General features: G+C 40.9%; 1 protein-coding gene across 3 annotated transcripts in view; it reads right to left on the bottom strand.

Moving 5' to 3' along the window:
- Positions 1–1602, bottom strand: part of fbln2 (fibulin 2) — a 76636-nt gene extending 75034 nt beyond the window's left edge. For all 3 annotated transcript variants that reach the window (XM_053653633.1, XM_053653634.1, XM_053653635.1), the window contains exon 1: positions 1138–1602. The gene's annotated coding sequence lies outside the window, so the exon portion shown is untranslated. The remainder of the gene's footprint in view (positions 1–1137) is intronic.
- Between the last annotated feature and the right edge of the window lie 19454 nt (positions 1603–21056).

The raw sequence follows: 21056 nt of genomic DNA, 5'->3' as shown, positions 1-21056 counted from the left end.
CCGATTTTTCTGGAATAATGTCAGGTATGGCAAGTGAAGCTTTGGACCACCATTAAGAATGCAAAGAAAGCTTTTGCCAGTGTTTAGTTAAGCTGCTTTTGTATGGAGCAGCTCTGCCCTACGACTCATCTGGGGAACAGATTCTATTTTTTCTGGAGACTTTTCAAGCCCTAAGGATCCGAACTTTCAGATTTCTGTCCAGATGAAGAAAAACAGTTTTAGAGTTCCCAAAGCAATGTCAGAACTAAGAGTCTACCAAACAGTTTATCCAAAGACATTAGGCATGAAAGGGTGGACATTCTGCTGCAGAATGACTGAATGTACGTCTACACACACTGTATAAACTTGTGCTCATCTGGGTGAAATATGTTAAGCAGAGTCTGAATTATTCATAAATGCACGATGTCACGTTAAACTACATTTTTTGTTCCAACATGAAGAGTAGTGAGAAAATGAAAATGGTTAAATACTAAAGTACGTCTTGCCTAGCCTACACGGACAGATCTTTTCTTAAGATAATGACGTTTATTCAACATGCATGGACACTTTCTAAGCACGTCAGTGCTGCAGTGAGACTGCAATGTGTGCAACACTGTCACTTGTCTCTCACTGTGACTGCATGCATTGGGAGCTGAGTTACGTGATAAAGAATGTACAGTGCCCTCCACTAATATCGGCACCCTTGGTAAATACCCCCAATTTCCTGTTCCTATCATGCAGGTGTACTAAATTGTTTTTGGATATCCATGAGAGATGATATTTTTGTCAATCTTTTGAACAAAAGCTCAAAAGGTTAAACCAAGACCATTTTTCATAGCCTTCTTTGCTCATGTTTATGAGTGTATGTTTGTTGTGATTTTTTTTTTTTTTAAATCACATATATATTCTAGTTTTTTTTTTTCTTTTTCTTACACATGTACACTTACATTACTTACATTATTCTTACACATACACTGGCATTGTTTTGTGCAGCACTGTAATATCAAGACAACACACTCTTGAATCCTCACAAACTCATTCATAACGCTCACTAATAAAAAGTGAGGAAGTTCCACCCACAAGTGATAAACCAGGTGTTCGAAAGTGACATTCATTTACCATCCAGATGTGTCCTTAAAGACAAAAGTTTTCACCTACCTAGAGAAGCCTGTGCAGAGGGAGCTCGCGTGCTGCCAGTCCCGTGCAAAGTTCTAAACAGGGAGCTGATGTGTGTGTGTGTGTGCGTGTGTGTGTGTGTGTGCGGAGCTCCAGCTTACACAATACACACAGCTGCACACCACGACCCCTCTAACTAACTCACTCGAAGGGGAGGGACACAAGTTAAAGAGCATTCCCTACTGTACATTTTCAGCCAAGAAAAAGAATTCAAGTCATGCTCTTTAGAGCTGAAATACCGCAGGCTGGTTTATCAGAAGTTAACATGTTAGCAGAGGGGCTTCACAGACCCGTCGGTTATCTTTTCCCTCAACACAACTGCAGTGTTTGACAAATGTACCAAACAATACTCACTGTGACTAGTATCAAAACAGTATATTAAACCCGAGGCATTTCATTCTGAAACGCCTAAAAGTCTTGCCAGGTTAAATCAATCCCAGTCTAACTCCATGACTACCGTTTTCACAAAACCTGTGATGTTTGAATGTCATCATTTTTTTATCCACTGACACAATGTAGGATCATTTGGCAATCGAGGGTGGGGGTTGTTGTTGGTGGTGGTGGTGGGGGGTGGGGTGTTGTAGAATCAAATGTCAACACAGAGTTTTGGAAAACAATATGGCCATTTTTTTCCTGCCAATTAAACACACACTATGGCAAATAGCCTACAGTCAATTTGCCTAAACCTTGCCTGCTAAGTCTCTCAGCTCAGTTCAGTTTGTAATCAGATACCAGCTATCAAAACGTCTGCGATGCATTATCATCATCAAAACAAGGGGGAAAAAACACTTTCACACTCTACAGATGGCCGGATACTCTGAAGACAAAGTTTTAAATATAGTGCCTTGCAAAAGTATTCATCCATCCATCCATCCATCTTCTATACCACTTTATCGTTTTCAGGGTCACGGGGAACCTGGAGTCTATACCAGGGAGCATGGGGCATAAGGCGGGGTACACCCTGGACAGAGTACCAATCCATCACAGGGCAACAATCACATACACACTCACACACCCATTCATACACTACGGACACTTTGGACATGCCAATCAGCCTACCATGCATGTCTTTGGACTGGGGGAGGAAACCGGAGTACCCGGAGGAAACCCCCGCAGCACGGGGAGAACATGCAAACTCCGCACACACAGGGCCACGTTGGGAATCGAACCCCCGAACATGGAGGTGTGAGGCGAACGTGCTCAAAAGTATTCAGCCTTCTTAAAATATATCAGATTCATCTTGTATTCAAACGACCAGAACTGACTAAATGAAACAGCGTTAATTTTACCAGTAATGTAAGAATGAACAGATCGGGCAAGTGAAAAAATGAGACGCGTGTTTAAATGCAGGGAGTGACTTTTACCTCAGGTGATCAGGTAGAAACTCATGTGGGTGATGCTGATAATCAAAGTTGGGCTACTGATCGAAAAAAGTTGTGAGTTCAGATTCCAGCACTGTCAAGCTGCCATTTCTGGGCCCCTGAACAAGACCCTTAACCCTTAAATGGCCCTTAAATGTAAGTCGCTCTGGACAGGGGCGTCTGCAAATGCTGTACATGTAAACTCACTGTGTGATTTCCCACTGTATCTGTGGAATTCTCTAAAGTCTGCGGTAATGTTTATCCGTTATGATATAATTGAACAGTAATGTTTTTCCATTTCATTATATGCACACTGATCAGTCATAACAACACCACTACAGGTGACGTGAATAACATTGATTATCTGGTTACAGTCGCACCTGTTAAAAGGTGGGATATATTCGGCAGCAAGGGAACAGCCAGTTCACAAAGTTGATGTGTTGGAAGCAGGGAAAATGGGCAAGCATAAGGATCTGAGCGACTTTGACAAGGGCCAAATTGTGAAGGCTAGACGAATGCGTTAGAGCATCTCCAAAATGGCACGTGTTGTGTGGTGTTCCTGGTATGCAGTGGTTAGTACCTATTAAAAGTGGTCCAAGGAAGGACAACTGGTGAAGTAGCGACAGGGTCATGGGCACCCAAGGCTCATTGATGTGCATGGGGAGTAAAAGCTAGCACAGCTGGTCCGAGCCCACGGAAGACCTACTGAAGCACAAATTACTGAAAGAGTTAATGCTGGCTATGATAGAAATGTGTCAGAACATACAGTGCATCACAGCTTGCTGTGTATGTCCCCATGCTGACCCCTGTCCACCACTGAAAGTGCCTACAATGGGCATGTGAGCACCAGAACTGTACCATGCTGCAGTGGAGGGAGGTGGCCTGGTCTGATGAATCACATTTTCTTTTACATTAAGTGGATGGCCTGGTGTGTGTGCATCGCTTACCTGAGGATGAGATGGTATCAGGAAACGCTATGGGAAGAAGGCATGTCGGCGGAGGCAGTGTGATGCTCTGTGCAACGTTCTGCTGGGAAACCTTGGGTCCTGGCATTCATGTGGATGTTACTTTGACACGTACCACCAGCTAAGCATTGTTCAGACCACGTACACCACTTCATGTCAATGATATTCCCTAATGCCAGTGGCCTCTTTCAGCAGGATAATGCACCCTGCCACAATGCAAAAAATGTTCAGGAACGGTTTGAGGAACATGACGAAGAGCTCAAGGTGTTGCGTCCCCAGATCTCAATCCGATCCAGTATCTGTGCTATGTGCCAAGTATGATCCATGGAGGCCCCACTTCACAACTTATAGGACTTAAATGATCTGCTGTTAACGTCTTGGTGCCAGATACCACAGCACACCTTCAGACATACAGACAGACAGACAGACAGACTTCTAGTATATAACATTCTTTCTGGCTGAAATACTTGAAAATGTCAAAAGTTCACACATACATGTACTGTATGAGAGGAGACCACTTCAAATCTGCAGACAAAACACATGCCAGAAGTTCAAAGATAAGATGTGTAGCAATTCCATGGAAAGACTGTGAACATGGTAGCACTGCCTGTAAAGCAATTCACCTTGTAAATAAACACCACAATACAGTAAACATTTGTTGTATTCTTACGAATTTTCACATCGTCTGCCTCTTGGGTGTGAAGGTTATAACCTTGTCTAAACAAATGCCTTGTGCTCTTCAGAATTAGCTTCTGAAGTCAGTGTGCATCACATTTCCAGGAAACACAAAGAAAATTCTTTTCCTGTTGTTGCTGTAATACATTTAGATAAATAAAGTAAATTTAGATCAAATAAAGTTGCTGTAATAACGATAATTTGGCCCAAGAAGGTCTTCCACATTTCCAGCATAGATGCTCTGACATGCTCCACAGCTGTACTGTGCTCTGTAATTAGCAATTCAATCCTTTTTTTTTTTTTTTTGAATAAAGAAGTTGCACACCTAGCTAATTATATCAATTCAAAAAGAAGTGTAAACATTGTTTGTCCTGGAATCATGTTACCGCTTGCATAGAACAAAAAAAACTCCAATCACACCAGCACTTTCTGGATCACGATGGCACATCATCAAACTATTGTGTTGTGTGCATACATGTCTTTGGGATGGGCTTTGGAGGGAGGTTTGGATGAAGGGTGTGGGATTAATGTGAGAAAAATTGGCAACATCAATTACAGTTCCTGTCATGTGGAGAATTTGAGCTCCAGAGTCTTTAAAGTGGTGCTCACAACCTCACAGAAAAATGTTCTTCCTTCATTTATTCTAAACTCGCTGTTCGGAAAGTTAGCATGAGACTTGCTCTCACACAGAAGAATGTGTGTGTGTGTGTGTGTGTGTGTGTGTGTGTGTGTGTGCATAAATTCTAAGACAGAAATCATTTAATTAATTCAACGAAGTGCACATTGACTTTTACCATGAGCTAAGTTCCAGACGTTTGGCATAGGAACAATGAAGAAACAGTGTTTGGAAAAGAAGTCTATAAGACCTGTAATGTTTCATTGTGTCTTCTAGAACCCATATGTAGCACAATCGGTTTCAACACACATCCTGGAGACTGTTTATCTTAATAATCATAGTCTCATGCTAATACATGATTATACTTCCAGGACTTGTTGGCATGTCTAGACATTCCTCACTATTTGAACTACATGCCTCTCTTATTTGTTTCTCTTAATCCGAAATGAATTTTATTTGAAGTTGCTTATCAGGATGATCAAGGATTTGTGTGGTGAAATTGTGTCTCAGTGACCTAGATTCTGATACTTACATCAAATGAGGCTTGTCGAACGATGTGGCTTCAGCAATCCAGAGCAGGCTGGCTGCCACAGAGATAAATGGACATTAGCGTGACCCTTGTAATTCATGTTTCTTTGCTAAAGTCTGAGCTTTGCCTTTCCAGCGGACCATGTATGTGACAGATGAGTAGAAGAGTAGAACAAGCACTCTCCTAAATGCAATTAGATGTCCTGCTTTGATTTGCACAACTTAAACAAGGAAATATTCTCAACTCAAGTGCAAGCCATAATGTGGAATTCATGACGCAATACTGACAAAACTCCAAAGCTCCAAGTTGACGTGACGTGTGCAAAACCTGACATGAGAAAATATATGCGTTAGCAACTTTCAGTTGAAATGCATTACTAAACAGCCAGTTTGTGGGTTGGTGTTAGATAACTAAATCACCCACATAGTTGTGAGATCAGCACTGACGGGGCTAGGAGTGTGCATGCTGGGGCGTCTCCTTGCATAACACTGTCAGGCGTGCTCACAGGCGAAAAGCTGAGATTTGTGGAATCCCAGTGTGATCTCTAGAAAGGTGAGTTATCCTGCACGGAATGTCTTTTGAAGAAGACAGAAGAAACAGGGTCATATGGGAATTCTGAGCTGTGCTCAGCTTCCGCTCTGTTTTCATGTAGTGAGCAAACTTGTGTAATGTGGGGGCAAATATGAGTCACAAAAGGATGAGGCTTATAGCACTCACATGAAATCTTCCAGTGGACAACAATTCATCTTCTGTTCAATCTCTAAGAAAATGTGTCATTTCAGGCAACACTATTACCTTACCTTGCATTTCCTTCCTGTGCCCATTTCACCATTTGTGAATGAATGCCATTTATTCTGCATTTAATTTTACAAATAGAGCGCTTTGCCATTATGTTCATTTTAAATGCCCCTACTAAGCCTGGGTAATCCATTTCTAAAACTGTTCTAGAGACCATAAAAGACCATTAAACGGAAACCTGAAAGCGATCGCACTTGACGGAGCAATAATAGATGCAATTTGGCCATGAATTTGATTCGATTACAATGAAAAAAAAAAAAATGTTCTTGATAATTGCTCTGAAATGTTCAATACATCACCTGCAGTGAGGTCAGTGGATAAGAGATCCACAGACTTCATCGGGTGTATTGGTGTGTTTCCAGGCATATGATTCTAATCAACATGAAAAGTCACCTGATACACACAGAATGCTCATTGCACCAAGTTGTTTGCTTCTATTATTAAATCCATGTGCTGAGTAAGTCAATGTCTGTAACTCGATTTCATTAGATAAATGTTAGTTTTCGCTAGATTTGTCTTTTAGTAGTGCCTGGTGATGAGTTTATTCCACAGTTAAAACGGACTCGCTTAGACGGATTTTCTGGCCTTCAAACGTGGCATACCTAGTCGCATACAGACGTGTGAAGAAGTAAAGAGACATTTTGTGGTGGCGTTTATTTATTTATCTTTGCTGGTATCATTTCAAATCATTCATTCATACATCTTCACTAACCACTTTAAAGCCATCATGGATACACACACTCACATATTCACGCTTCCTTTTGCATGTGTTTGGCTGGTGAGAGGAAACCAGAGAACCTGGAGGAAACCCACTGGACGGGGGGAGGGGGGGGGCATACAAAACTCCCCACAGGCAGTAACCCGAGCTCAGGGTCATAGCAAGGAACCTGGAACGGTGAAGTCAAGTCACCAGATCTCAATCCAATTGAACATCTATGAGAGATTTTGGTCTGGTTTGTTAGATACTGCTTTCCACACACTTCATCAAAACACCAATGGAGGGAATATCTTTTTGGAAGAATGATGTTTCATCCCTCCAATACAGAGTTCCAATACAGAATTCCAGAGTTCTTGTGGCTTGTAGTGACTCACACTTTATGTAGAGTTTTCCATTTAATATCTCACCTGTCTGTATAGTCTTTACTCTCTGTTCTTCGGAACATGCATGCAGGCATTTGAGTAAAGAGCATAATAAATTCAGCAAAAAAAACAAAAAGATAAAAAAACAAAAAACAAAAAGATAAAATACCTGTCCAGAAAGCTACGTAAATTTCCTCTTGATGTCACACATGTTGCTTGTCAAGTGGGCTGTCTTCCTAACAAGTCCAGCTCTGTTTGACGACATGGTCTGGGAAAAAGCTGGAATTTCCAGAATGAGAGGAAGTGGGTGCAACACTAGAGTATGGAATATCCATCAAGTGCTCCATCAGTCGCAGCAGGCAGTCACAAATCTCTCGTCACGTCGCCATGACAACAGACGCAGGAAGCAGGAAGGGGCCCAGATTTACACACAATCAGATCTTTTTTGTTATGCGCACACTCTATTTTACTGTTCAATTATAACACTCGTTTTGAAGAACATTGACTTATTAACTGCATTTATTGAATCCTGTTACTATGCAGGGACAGTGCCGACTTACTACTGTATTAGTGCGCATGGAAAGATAGATTTTTTTCAACACAGATAGATCTGAGAAACCAATCAACCTTGCCTTGCTGAATGATTAAGTAATGGGCTATAGATATGAGAGAGAGAGAGAGAGAGAGAGAGAGAGAGAGAGATTTCTTTGTAAACATGTGTGAAGTGTAAATTTTGAGGAGCCCAGTGCCTATATATCCCAGCTTAACTCCCATTGTCTCCCTCCAGTCTGTAAACTGTAGTCATCCGAACAAGAGAAGCTATTTGTGTTCATCTGCCAATGGTAGGAAACACACTTGCCAAGAAACTCAATCTGTCTTAGTCTTTCAATTACCGCTAATAAGGACAATCAAGCAGTACCAGACAGATGAAATTAGTTTCAGTGGAAACTGCGGGTCTTTCAGATGGCTGTTGTTATATGTCATACATGCAAAGTGTTAAGCTTGTTTTCCTACTTAAGTCTGCTCTTGCCCATATCCCATGTATACTCTGGTTCTCTAGCGAAATGTACAGTAATTATAGAAAACTTGCTGTCAGTAACTTTTCTACTCAGTTGACTTCATTATTCATATATTGATTTTTAGGCACAAAGCAGCCATATAGAAATCTGAGTCCAGATCATTAATAAACAAGCAAAGATTAACAGTAGCAAGGAAACTGCAAAGTCATTTATTCATGTGGGATCCATCCATCCATCCATCCATCTTCTATACCGCTTACTCCTTTTCAGGGTCACGGGGAACCTGGAGCCTATCCTAGCCTAGGGAGCATGGGCACAAGGCGGGGTACACCCTGGACAGGGTGCCAGTCCATCGCAGGGCACAATCACATACACACTCACACACCCATTCATACACTACGGACACTTTAGACACGCCAATCAGCCTACCATGCATGTGTTTGGACTGGGGGAGGAAACCGGAGTACCCGGAGGAAACCCCCGCAGCACGGGGAGAACATGCAAACTCCGCACACACAGGGCACACAGGGCCACGGTGGGAATCAAACCCCCGACCCTGGAGGTGTGAGGCGCACGTGCTAACCACTAAGCCACGGTGCGCCCTCATGTGGGATCATTAAAGAAAACTAAAATCTGTACCCTTCACTGTGTGCATGTCTGCAAAATGGGACACTTTTGCATTTACTTTCTGTGTCAGTGACTTCATTTTACATATTTATCTTGTTAGCTTGTCACATACTCTGTTAGCTCAATTATTTGGAACAGACAGCAGTATATTTAGATGTCAGCCTGTTCAAAGTCTGTGTAACCACGCATCCGATCTCTCAGTAATGTCAATGTTAACGATTTCATTCAGGTCAATGCCGTTCATAATGAACTTGTTGAATCCAACTTGTGAGTAATTTAATATGTTAAACCATGGAAAATCTCAACTCGATTTTTACTTTAGCTCTAAAAATCATTCGGATACCGTGCTACCTGTGTTAAAATACATCACACTTTTGCTCACTGTGTACTGTGTTGCTCTGTTGATCACACTCAGGCTGTTCACATGTGTGTGTGACTGGTCAGTGATTTGGGAATACACACTGGTGTGTACAGTTTTCATGTATTATGCCCTGTTCATTACCTGCTAATATGCTCATCTTTCCTAACAGGGCCAGGACATTCTTTAGAGCAGAGCTTCTTAACCTTTTGTAACTAAAGCCCCGCCCCAAGCCTCCCCTAGCATGCGGCATGCCTCAACCCCCACCCCCCAAAACCCCACCCCCCCACCATATTGGAGGAGACCAGGTATAATGATTATCTATATTCTATAAGATCTATCTATATATAACCAAATCTATAATGTGTTTTTTGATAGAACTAGGCTGTAATAACGCAGGACAGTCTGGCGACATTTGGATAGTCGCTAAGGTTTGTCCAAAAAGTCACTAGATTTGTCGTTAGGTGCTTTTTTCTTTGCAAAAAAAAAAAGTCGCTAAAGGAGTCTGAAAAGTCGCCAAGTTGGCAACACCGGTCTGCACCGAGAGCTAGATAAAAGGCAGGATAAACTCCGCCTCTCCCCGGCAAACAGAGAATACAGAGGGAGAGGGAATGCGGGGTTTTTCATTGATGCACATTCTATTTGAAAAGCAACAAAACACGCCGAGAACCCAAATGATGTCCTGTCTGTTTTTTATTTTCTTAAAAACAATTCGCTCTCCCCTTCGGATCTCTCCGCGCCCCCCCTGCTTTAGCGCATAGGTTACAAGATAAAAATGGTACATTAAACAGATCATTACAGTAACCGTTGATTTATGTGATTTCCCTGAAAATAATTACATGAAGACAGACTTGTCGTGCAGGAAGACTGATCACAGGTTATTACAGAGCAGACAGAAAAAGCAGTTAAATTGATCTAGAACTACCGATATGATCAGAGACGGTGAACAGTCGGGGGATTTTGAAGGATGCATGACGGATTTTTAGATTTTCTTCTAATTATCCCTTATCCTTCAAATCAAATCAGTGCAGACTCCAATTTCACCTTCACTTGCATTTTTTTTTTTTTTTGGTGAAGGGGGGGGGGGGGGTCAGCTACAAAGTCCCCAGAAGAAGCCCTAAATGTACATTGATTACTACAAATTTTCTCTCTAACATGAGGTGGGTGATGATGTCCTGGAGCTTAAGGAGGAATGGGATGAAGGCTGTTTTGGAAGCACTCTCTATTGGTATTTTGAATAATGGTGATATGGTGAAACACTTTAGGCGAAAGAATGAATTCTCAACTAAAGATGTCATGGTCTGTTTACTTAATCAGCTTTTGATTTCATGAAATATTCATTCCTTACTTGCAGGCTCTCGGCATGGTGCTTTGGACTAGAATAGTGTATGTACAGTGTGTGTGTGTGTGTGTGTGAGAGAGAGAGAGAGAGAGAGAGAGAGAGAGAGAGAGAGAAATCACGCAACTCTTCTTACTGGCTTTTTGTAAGGATGCTTGATGGAATGTATCGTGTTCATGGCTGATGGCATTGCACATGGAGCTGAAATATCTGCATTTTTCTTTAATATATACCCACACATTGGGTTTCCATTGAAGAAGCAACACTGTAGGCTTGCTAGTACATACTGAAAGTGATCAGAGGCCAGATGAAAGTCACGTCTACACTACTGGGGGGCTTTGTGTTGAGATTGCACAAAGAAGGATGGGATTTGTTGTCAGCTCCTGACTTCCAGGAGTCAGTGAGCGATCAGTGAGCAAGTAGCAATCACAGTGAAGGTGCAGGACTTTTCTAAAGTTCTCAGGGGACAAAATTATTAAACAACACACGAATGGTAAAAATGTCAGAAGTTTATCGCGAAGACCTTAAACATCCCTGTCGGTACAATGGGTTTGATAATATGCAGGTGGAAATCGTCAAGACAAGCTTTCACAACACCCTCTCGAACTGTTAATAAGGAAGGGAAGAGAGAAAACAGCAGTCATCCAAAAAGAGTCAACCAAGCTGCAATAAGAACACTTACACAGAGAATAATAACCAGTGAACTGCACCACAATTATCTCCATTCCTTCATTCCACCAAACAATCCTCCCCTAAGCAAGCAGCACAGAAATGAATGTCTAAATCAGAGCTCTTTTGGATCAGTAAACTCTGTTAAACAAAAATGGAACTCTGGCAAAACTTCAGCTTGGCGTGTTTGGAGAACGACAGGTTTGATTCCAAGAACACCAAACTCACAGTGTAGTACAGAAGCAGGAGCAACATGATACGGCGCTATACGTCCGCAAATGGTAATGAGGCATTACACCTAAAAATGCACAATCCAAAGTATCGGTACCCTGTGGATGAATCGAGCTAGCTGTTGGCAGTAAAATCGCCTTACCAAGCTGCTCTTCATCTATCTGACTGTCTGTGAAGTCCATATTCCTTAATCAACTGGTTATCGAATACTTCTTTATCTTGTTCTGTTCTTGTGCTATTTCAAACACCAAAACGCGAGGTGCTGGGCTGTGAAAGGTCTGAGAAAGTCACGTGTGAATATCCTACATGTGTGTATGTCATGCGATCACCTGCTGGATGTACAAGATCTTCTGGAAAATGACACACTTATTAAAATATGTGTCCTGGCAGGTTTATATCTTCATGCTTTAGAGATGTATCATTAGACTGCAGCTGAGGATCGTTTGATTCTGCTCTGACTCATCTAATTATTGCACTGAAGTCGATTGCTTTGCATTAAAGCCAACTTCAAATTGTCCGGTTATCTTTGTTTGCAGCACTTCTCATCGCTCAAAGGGGTCTTGCTTTCAACCAAAAGAAAATTCAATTCCTTTCACACATCATTGAAGGAAACCTAAATGGAGCGATGTACCAGGACCCATTAGAGGAGAATTTAATCTCACTGGTCAAGAAACTGAATCTGAGGAGAACATGGATTTGTCAACATAATCTCAAACGTACCGCCAAAAGAACTCAGGAAGGCTTCCCATGGCCTAGCATATCTCCTCACTTAGATCTTATCTCAGTGATCAGTTGCTTAATATTAATCTGTGTTAACAAGTATGTCATTGACCAAAGCAGGTGACATGTAGTGTGAATATTCTTATTGTATAAAACACAGTGACGGGCCTCTTTTACATGTTGGCATTCTTAAGTACTACTTATTCATGTACAGGCAAACCATTATAGCCACATTCCTACCACAAATTCCCTCATGCTCCCAGTCTGTTATTAAATATGGTTTGTGCTGTCTAATGAAAGATGAGGCAAACCACTGCAAAGCAAGATAACTCCATTCGTATGCTTTCCGGTACAGCAAACCGTCTGTCTTAATTCAGTGTACTGTTAACTGGGAATCATAACCTTTAGCTTAATCTCTGCTCTGCCTGCAGTCAATACCTATCACAACAGCTGTTTATTACAGTAGCGTTCTTTGCTTTAATACTGGATCTTTGTGGAAAGAGAATCCTCCACAAAGAGGTGAGTGCAATCCAAGTAATTGTCTCACTAATATAAGTTGCGGGTGCATTGTAAATGTTACTTCTGAATTCCTTAAGACCTTTAAATGTCAGATTTTTCCAAGAACTTAACAACACAGGGGAAAAAAAGCTTAGCAGGAGACAAGGGATGATCCATGCTGCAGATTCAATGAACGGATGCCACACTGACATTGAGTGAACTTTCCAGAGTTATATATGAAAATGTCAGTAAAAGTCAAACCCAATGGTCAGCAGGTTCTCCTGTACTAGATCAAATTATGAGAGGCATTGTAATGCACAGGCGTGTGTCATGCCTCTTCTACTACTCGTTCTCAAGGAGAAGCCTCATTACTGCGATGTTCATGGAAATCACCGCAAATGTTCTAGTATTTTATTTGAAGAATTTAAACGGAAGATAGCCGATACATTGATGCTCGTATATGCTCATATATCTCCACTGTCTCAGGTGGTGCTGCTGACTAAACTTTTGATACCAAGTGTCGAATCGAATGTGCTTAAAAATGATCGGGTCATGAAATTGCGGCTGAGGCTCAGGTGGTAGAGCGGGTCGTCCACTAATTGTAGGGTCGGCGGTTCGATTCCCGGCCCACGTGACTCCACATACCGAAGTGTCCTTGGGTAAGACACTGAACCCCGAGTTGATCTCGATGGTAAGTTAGCGCCTTGCATGGCAGCTCTGCTACCATTGGTGTGTGTGTGTGTGTGAAAGCCCTTTGGATAAAAGCATAATGCAGACAATTTACCAAATTTAATTATTTAATGTAAAATAAATGTACCAACATTGAATATTCTACTGGAAAAAACAGTACTCAAACAAAGTCAATTAAAGGTAAACTCAAGGTAGACTTTTAATTTTTTTTTAAATTTTTTAAGCCGGACAGAAAATGGATGGATTTATAATAAGAAGAAGAAGAACAATAATAATAATAATAATAATAATACAAGATTGCCTATCTACATTTAAACAGAATGAAATTGTGTTAAATTTGCATCGTGTGTCATGATAGCTAGTAAGAAAGGCTATGTAATGTTACATTGGAATTTAAGGATCTATCGATGCCCTCAGCCAAATTCTGTGCTCCTTTTTTTTTTTTTTTTTCAAAGAAGAGAAGATGGTAATAAAACCAGGCCAGAGAATGATTTTGTGATTTTACACTGGCTGTTTTGCAGCATTTCCTGTGACTTGATGGCTTCATGATGCTCTGTAGCTAGGAAATTACAGGGGTATCCACATCTGTGATGAGGTAATCCACTTCATTCTTATTATTATGGGAAGTCTTTGCAAGTGTGTCAGAAGGAGCAGTAGGAGACGAATGCCCTGCTCCATTACGCTCGCCGCATTGTGTTTAAGTGAAAAAGCAAAACATCTTTTGATGAAAAGTTGCTGGAGCATGGTGCGATCACACCGCACATGGTGTGATCACACTACAAAATTCCTCAAACACCATCATGTATGCGCCACTACATTATGAATGGTACAGCAGCTTTTTAAATATCTCTCTCGGAAAACATATTTACATTCACATTTATTCGTTTAGCGGACGCTTTTATCCAAAGCGACTTACAAATGAGGAAATACAAGCAAAGCGACATATCAAGCAGAGAACAATACAAGTAGTGCTACCGTACGAGATTTAGAATTGAGTCAGAGCCAGAGTAATTTTTTTTTAAATGTATTATTTTTTTTTTATGGGTTGGTTAGGTGTTCACGGAAGAGGAGGGTCTCTAGCTGTTTCTTGAAGATAGTGACAGATTCTGTGGTCCAGATTGAGATTGGATGTTCATTCCACCATTGAGGAACAGTTAGTGTGAAGGTTCTGGAAAGGAAACTTGAGTTCCCATAAGCTCATAATTTTGATCGTAAATGTTATTTGCTATTTTATGTTATTATACGTTCTAATGTTTTATGGTTATAAATGTTTTATCGCTACGACTCTACATACTATACTTAACTGAGCATTTAAACTGAACATTTCTCAGGTTGCAAATTTGCTCATACAAATATGGCAAAGATATACAGTTGCAATCAAAATGATTCAACTTGCATTGAAAATCAGGTTTATTGTCAAAATGTACAGACTTTCAGCTGTTTGTGATGAACAAATCAAACAAAAGCAATTGAAAAAGTTCGACACAATGAATGCTTCAAGTGGTTTCCCCAAATTCAACTGAAAATGCAACTTATAATGATTTCTCCAGTCTCAACATTATTCAACCCCTTCATGGTGAGCATCTTTAATACTTAGTAGAGCACCCTTTGCTGTTCTGACCTGCTGCAAATGAGATGCACAGCCAGACACCAGCTTCTGGAAGCATTCCTGAGGAATCTTACCCCGTTCCTCATGAGCAATGGCCTCCAGTTCAGTAATATTCTTGGGTTTGCGTGCTGCAACCGCCTTCTTCAAATCCCACCAGAGATTTTCTATGGGGTTCAAGTCAGGTGACTGTGATGGCCCTGTAGAATCTTGCAGGACTTCTGCAATCAAGAATGGGGGAATTTGAGGTATGCTTGGGATCATTGTCCTGTTGGAAGGTTGGAAGAATGGGGGAATTTGAGGTATGGTTGTCCTGTTGGAAGGTCCGATGAAGCCCAAGCTTCAGCTTCCTCACAGACGGCTTGACGTTTTCTCCTAGGATTTCCTGATACGTCAATGAACCCATCTCGCCTTCCACACGCTGCAGGTTTCCAGTGCCAGAGGATGCAAAGCAGCCCCAGAGCATCACCGAGCCTCCACCGTGCTCGACTGTGGACAGTGTTCTTTCTTCCAGTTTTGCTTCATCGCTCCACAGAACAGAATCCCAAAAGTTTTGGGGTTTATTTATATGATTTTGAGTGACTTTTCTTGTACTTTTTGGTCAGTAGGGGTGAACGTCTTGGAGTTCTGGCATGGAAAGCTGCTGAGTTTGTACGTGCCTTACTGTGCTCACTGAAACCTCAGTGCCTGTTGCCACCAAGTCTTGCTGCAGGTCTTTTGCAGTCATAACCTGCCTTCTCAGAAATATGGTTGCAGCCATTGATAGCTTCCTTTTTCTGCCCCGTCATGTGTTCCAGCTCAAGCACACCTGGTGCAACTAATGAAGCCTTTGATTAGTTGCATAAGGTGTGCTTGAGACAACACCTGTTTTACATATTTGTGCTGTTGTGAGGGATTCTATTCTGAGGGTTGAATAATGTTGAGACTGGAGAAATCATTATAAGTTGCATCTTCAGTTGAATTTAGGGAAACCACTTGAAGAATTCGTTGTGTCGAACTATTTCAATTGCTTTTGTTTGATTTGTTCATTGCAGCTGAAAGTCTGTACATTTTGACAATAAACTTGATTTGCAATGGGGGCTGAATAATTTTGATTGCAACTGTATTTGATGAATAAGAAAACTGTTGGTGTAATTTGCGTATGTTAATTACTAACAGTTTTGATTGTATGCAAGTTTGATGAATAAGAGCCTATGAGATAATTATATGATTTGTCTATAAAGGGCTTCTCTTATATCTTTATAGCTAATGACATGTATGGTGTGTTGCTTGGAGCCAGTGTGGATAATTATTGTTGGTGGTCACCAGCCATTGCTTATATTATTAGCCATTTACAAAGCTTGATAGTGTGTCTGGAACCATTTCTCTCAATCAGCACATGAGGACATTAAGATTGCTCTGATTATGTGTGAAAATTTCCCACACACATCATGCCAGATTACTACACCATGCACTCCAGATACATTCCACATAACTCCACATTAGATATTTTGTAATTCCAATAAAGTGTTGAAACATTCTGATATCTTTATATGACAGGTAATTATCATGCTCCACATCAAGTGTATTACTGTTCACTTTACTAACTGCCAAGTACATTTAACATCTACATATTTACTAAGAAAATGGTATACAGTGTGTTGCAAAAATCTGTTGTGCATGTAGATATAATTGTAAAACTGCTTAATCTGCACTCAGCTGACACTACATGCACACACGGCGGCTTAGTGGTTAGCACGTGCGCCTCACACCTCCAGGGTCAGGGGTTAGATTCCCGCCGTGGCCCTGTGTGTGTGGAGTTTGCATGTTCTCCCCGTGCTGCGGGGGTTTCCTCCGGGTACTCCCCAGTGTGTACCTCCAGGGTGTACACTGCCTTGTGCCCCATGCTCCCTGGGATAGGCTCCAGGTTCCCCGTGACCCTGAAAAGGAGTAAGTGGTAGAGGATGGATGGATGGATGGCTCTCCCTAAAGTTCAAGATCTGAACGGTAAAACGTTTTGGAACTCGGCACATTGATACTACAGCCCATGAGTAACTACCACACCACAAATGGCCCACATGAGCCCAGAGGTGGTGCCACAGGCCACGCCCAAAATTTAAGTGATTTTCCCTCTGCCCCATAAGTCCAAAATGTCTGAAAATTGGTATACATGCCTTATTTCTCATGGGCAACAAAAAAGCCATTGTGACCCACAAAGTCCTCCGTGATAGATTTTTCACTACATTGAAAATTTGTCCAAAACTACAAAAAAAATCTTCTCATGAACCGTAGGTCAGATTGACTTGAATTGTGGTAGATATGTGTGGGATACATGTCCTTCTGTAGGGTGATAAGCAATAAGGAATCAAATAAAAATTGACTGATCTATTTACATCTTGGTGAATTGACAACTGTTGCACATATTTCTTGTACCCATAAATCCATGGAACATTAACCTATGGACTGGATCTGTGCCACACAGAAAGACGACACATATTACCATGTGCGATAGCAATCACATATCTCCAAAAACAATGACATTAAAAGGAATATTATCTTTGATAACATCTGTTATATTATGTTTAACAATATCTTTATCGTCTGCTAGATGGCGGTGTTTGTCTTGGATCGAGCCAAAGTAGAATTCATTCAGATTAATGTTATAGCAGCAGGAATAAAATTAAAAATAATGTTAACGTAGCATTGTATCAGCACAAAGTAATTCTCCAACATTCTCACTGACTCCTGATTTTTCTCTACAAAGATCATTTGTGGAAAACTACAAAAAAAAAAATTAACTTAAAGTCGGGCATTGATCTAAATGCATTGAAATGTTGCATCTATGGGATATATTTCTCTACCATGTCAATTTTCAAATGGTCCGCAATATTGAGGAGGAATCCGCCACTGCTGCTTGCATCTATATTATTATTATTATTATTATTATTATTATTATTATTATTATTATTGTTGTTGTTTCTGCCTCCTGGAGACAGAATATTTTATGTGCTTCTGATTTCTTATGACTCATAAAAGTAATCTTTGAGAAAACTCATTGGACAGAACATAAAAGTCTAATGAAAAACTTGTTTGACATCTTGCACAAATTTCAGAATCTTGGGCCTCACACAAAGCCTTTAAAGATGTGTGTGTGCCGATTGGTCACAGATGCTTGGCACCTACTTGGATTTTTGTAATCACTTAATCTTAAACTGTTCTATCTCATACACACAGGCCCGCTCTGCTCCATTTATAACACTTCACATACCTTTAGTTCGTCTAGGTGGAGATTTTGATTCTTGTATTGCCAAGAATACTTCCACAGATATGGAGAACTCCAGACAGGTTTGGTGCCTGAGCTCTAGCCAGTACTCACCACAGGGTTTTGCCCCAATGTAGTCAATGAGAGAGGCATCTGGATGCATTTGTCACCTCTATATATTTGTATTTCTTTAACTTAAACATTTTCATACTGCCAGAACATACTGTTCTGAATAAGGACTTAAATACATCAGTATGTAGTAGAGGCAAAGTTCAACAGAACTTTAGTGTGAGTGTATAATAATAGCAGAACTCCAGACGATAAGAAGATTGTGGCAAAAACCTTAGGTGGGCCAATGAATTAAGGAAGTACTGGAGCGCTGCTTTCTCATGAGAAATGCCAGTGTATTCTTTAGTAAATCTGTCAACCCCATAGTGGTTTACGCTTTAGAAGGTATTTCAAATCCTACTTTGCTTTCTGTAAATGGTGCAATTAAGCCACCATTGAAGGAGACAACAATGCTCCCTTGTCAAGCTTAAACTTCGAGTCTTACCCAAATGAAACAATACAATTTTCTTTTGCCGCTTTGGAAACTTTGTACGTACTATACTGAAAAAATTCTCAGACGACAAGCTTAACTTCCTCTGGCTGGGCGAGGCTCTTCAACTCTCTCACAGTGGTTTCTGGAAAGCTGAATTTGGTCTGGCGTGGGATAAATAAACTATCACAGCCCATTTTGGCATATTCTCCAACAATGCCCCTTGTGTTGATATAGGCATCTGCAGCTGGCCATTCCCTGAGGTACTTATTTTAATGGGTCAGTTATTTGACCTTTGCACAGTGCTTAAGGATCCAGGTCTTTTCCACCATTCCTTAATTTTGCATGTTCAAGCTGGCACACAATCCACTCCTGCATTCATTCAAACTATTTTTTTAACCCCCCGGATTAAGAAAGAAGTACATTTTTTTTTTTTTCTCAAAACCTCAGTGCATGAAACCCCAGGGGTAACCAGGGTGAGAAGAGGCCTGTCATAAAACATCCCCACTATCAAAAGTAGACCAGGCTCCAGTAAAACAGTACAGCATTCACCCTATTGTCTGGAGATCGTAAGTTTGCATCCTGAAAATACCACAGCCATCTGTGCCTGGGGGTCAAGAGGGCAAAACTGGCTGTACTCTGGGTGGGAGGGATACTCGCTCTCCTCTGTCAATCACGGTGACATTAAACAATTGTTGGCAGGGCAAGTACAGCAAAAGTTGGACAGGTCCAAAAGAGGATGACAATTTTGTACAGTAAAAAAATTCAAATTTTGACTGAAGTTCTTCATACATCTTACACAGGTAGCTGATAAAAATAAAACGCTGCTATTATATTAAGGTTCCTGGAGTATTTGGGGCCACACAGGTCTTTCTGAAGGCCAGGGGATCTTCGTCTGGAGAATGGGAGAAGTCTTTTTTCTGAGTTTAGCTTGACTGGTCAGTTGTAAGATTGATTATTTGGGTTTGGTCCAGAGATCGGGCAAGCAGCCAGGCTATGATAGGCTTGTGATGATGAAATTGCAGTCATCCACTCAGTGGCCATCCGCTCAGCTGTATGCTTTCCTGCTGCTGTATTTTCCATGTATACAATACCTTTATTACTCTGTGTATCATTTTCCATGATCGCATGGGTCTTGGAATCAGCCACAAATACTTCCCATACATTGCCATGAAATGCCCTTCATCGATACTCGCCTTCACATTGTTACAGTCCTAACCCACACACACAGGGAGGAAGTATTATCTCCATAAATATGTTTGTATTTGTGTTCCTATTTGTGCATCAATATAGAATTAGTGCAATCAGTGACGGTTCAAAAGCAGTGTCAGCGAACAGACACGTAATTGTTGCTATGGTACAAGTCGTATATAATAAATACTTTGTTAGTGATTGTATCATGCCAATTCATTATGTTAGCCAGCTTTCTAACAGAGATACAATTCACATATGGACTTTGCTGTCTTAACAGGATGTGTTTCATAGACCAGTCCAGAGATCCTTCTGCAGCCACCTGCTGGTCCACTGCACATATTGCAGCTCTTATGAATAATGCATCGCCATCTATGATAACTGGCTATAATAAAGAAACAAGAACTTTATTCAATATACACTGTCATTTACATCCAAAATCTACTAAGAGTTTATCCTCTTTTTTAATGATAGAAAATCCTAAACCTAAATCAACATAGATTTTTGCAAAAGCTTTCATTTCAGTTCGGAAGCACAGATTAGTCAGATACAAAATGGCAAATATTGATAATGATACTTGAGCAGCAAGGCAAAGGTGTGCCCAATCTTTTGAGTGTAAAGGCACAGCTTATACTGTGACTGGATTTAAAGCCAAGGCTTAAAGAAGTGTCTCTCTGCTTCAGTCTCTTTCACACTGAGCCAGTCTCATCAATAATGTAAAATTTGGGCAAAGTGGGATAAGAGGGCACACACTTCAGTAGTTTCAATATAAATACCAGTTGCAAGACAGACAATGCCCATATTCCCCATCTTACATACATAAGGATACCACCATTGATATGTACACAACACTTATTGTTTTATAGTAGGTGTTGATTTCTTTGCAGGTTTTATGATGTGCATTAAAAAAAAAAATGTATGTGTATACATACAACCCCTCCCCCCACAACCAAACCCCAACCCCTGACTACGAGCGCTCTTTGGGCAAAGCAGAGGCACCAAGCCAAATGTTTCTCAGTGTTCCCATGTCCCTTTTTTCCACAGAAAACATGACTCCTGAAGCAAAACAGTGCTCGTGGATCCACACTACTCATGTTGAGCGCCACCACAGGGGGTCTGTACATAACAAAAAGCAACCCCATCTAGCAAT

The sequence above is a fragment of the Ictalurus furcatus genome, chromosome 21 (assembly GCF_023375685.1).
Source record: "Ictalurus furcatus strain D&B chromosome 21, Billie_1.0, whole genome shotgun sequence".
Lineage (NCBI taxonomy): Eukaryota > Metazoa > Chordata > Actinopteri > Siluriformes > Ictaluridae > Ictalurus > Ictalurus furcatus.
Note: the sequence above shows the minus strand (reverse complement) of the source record. Positions and strands in the feature narration are given on the sequence as shown.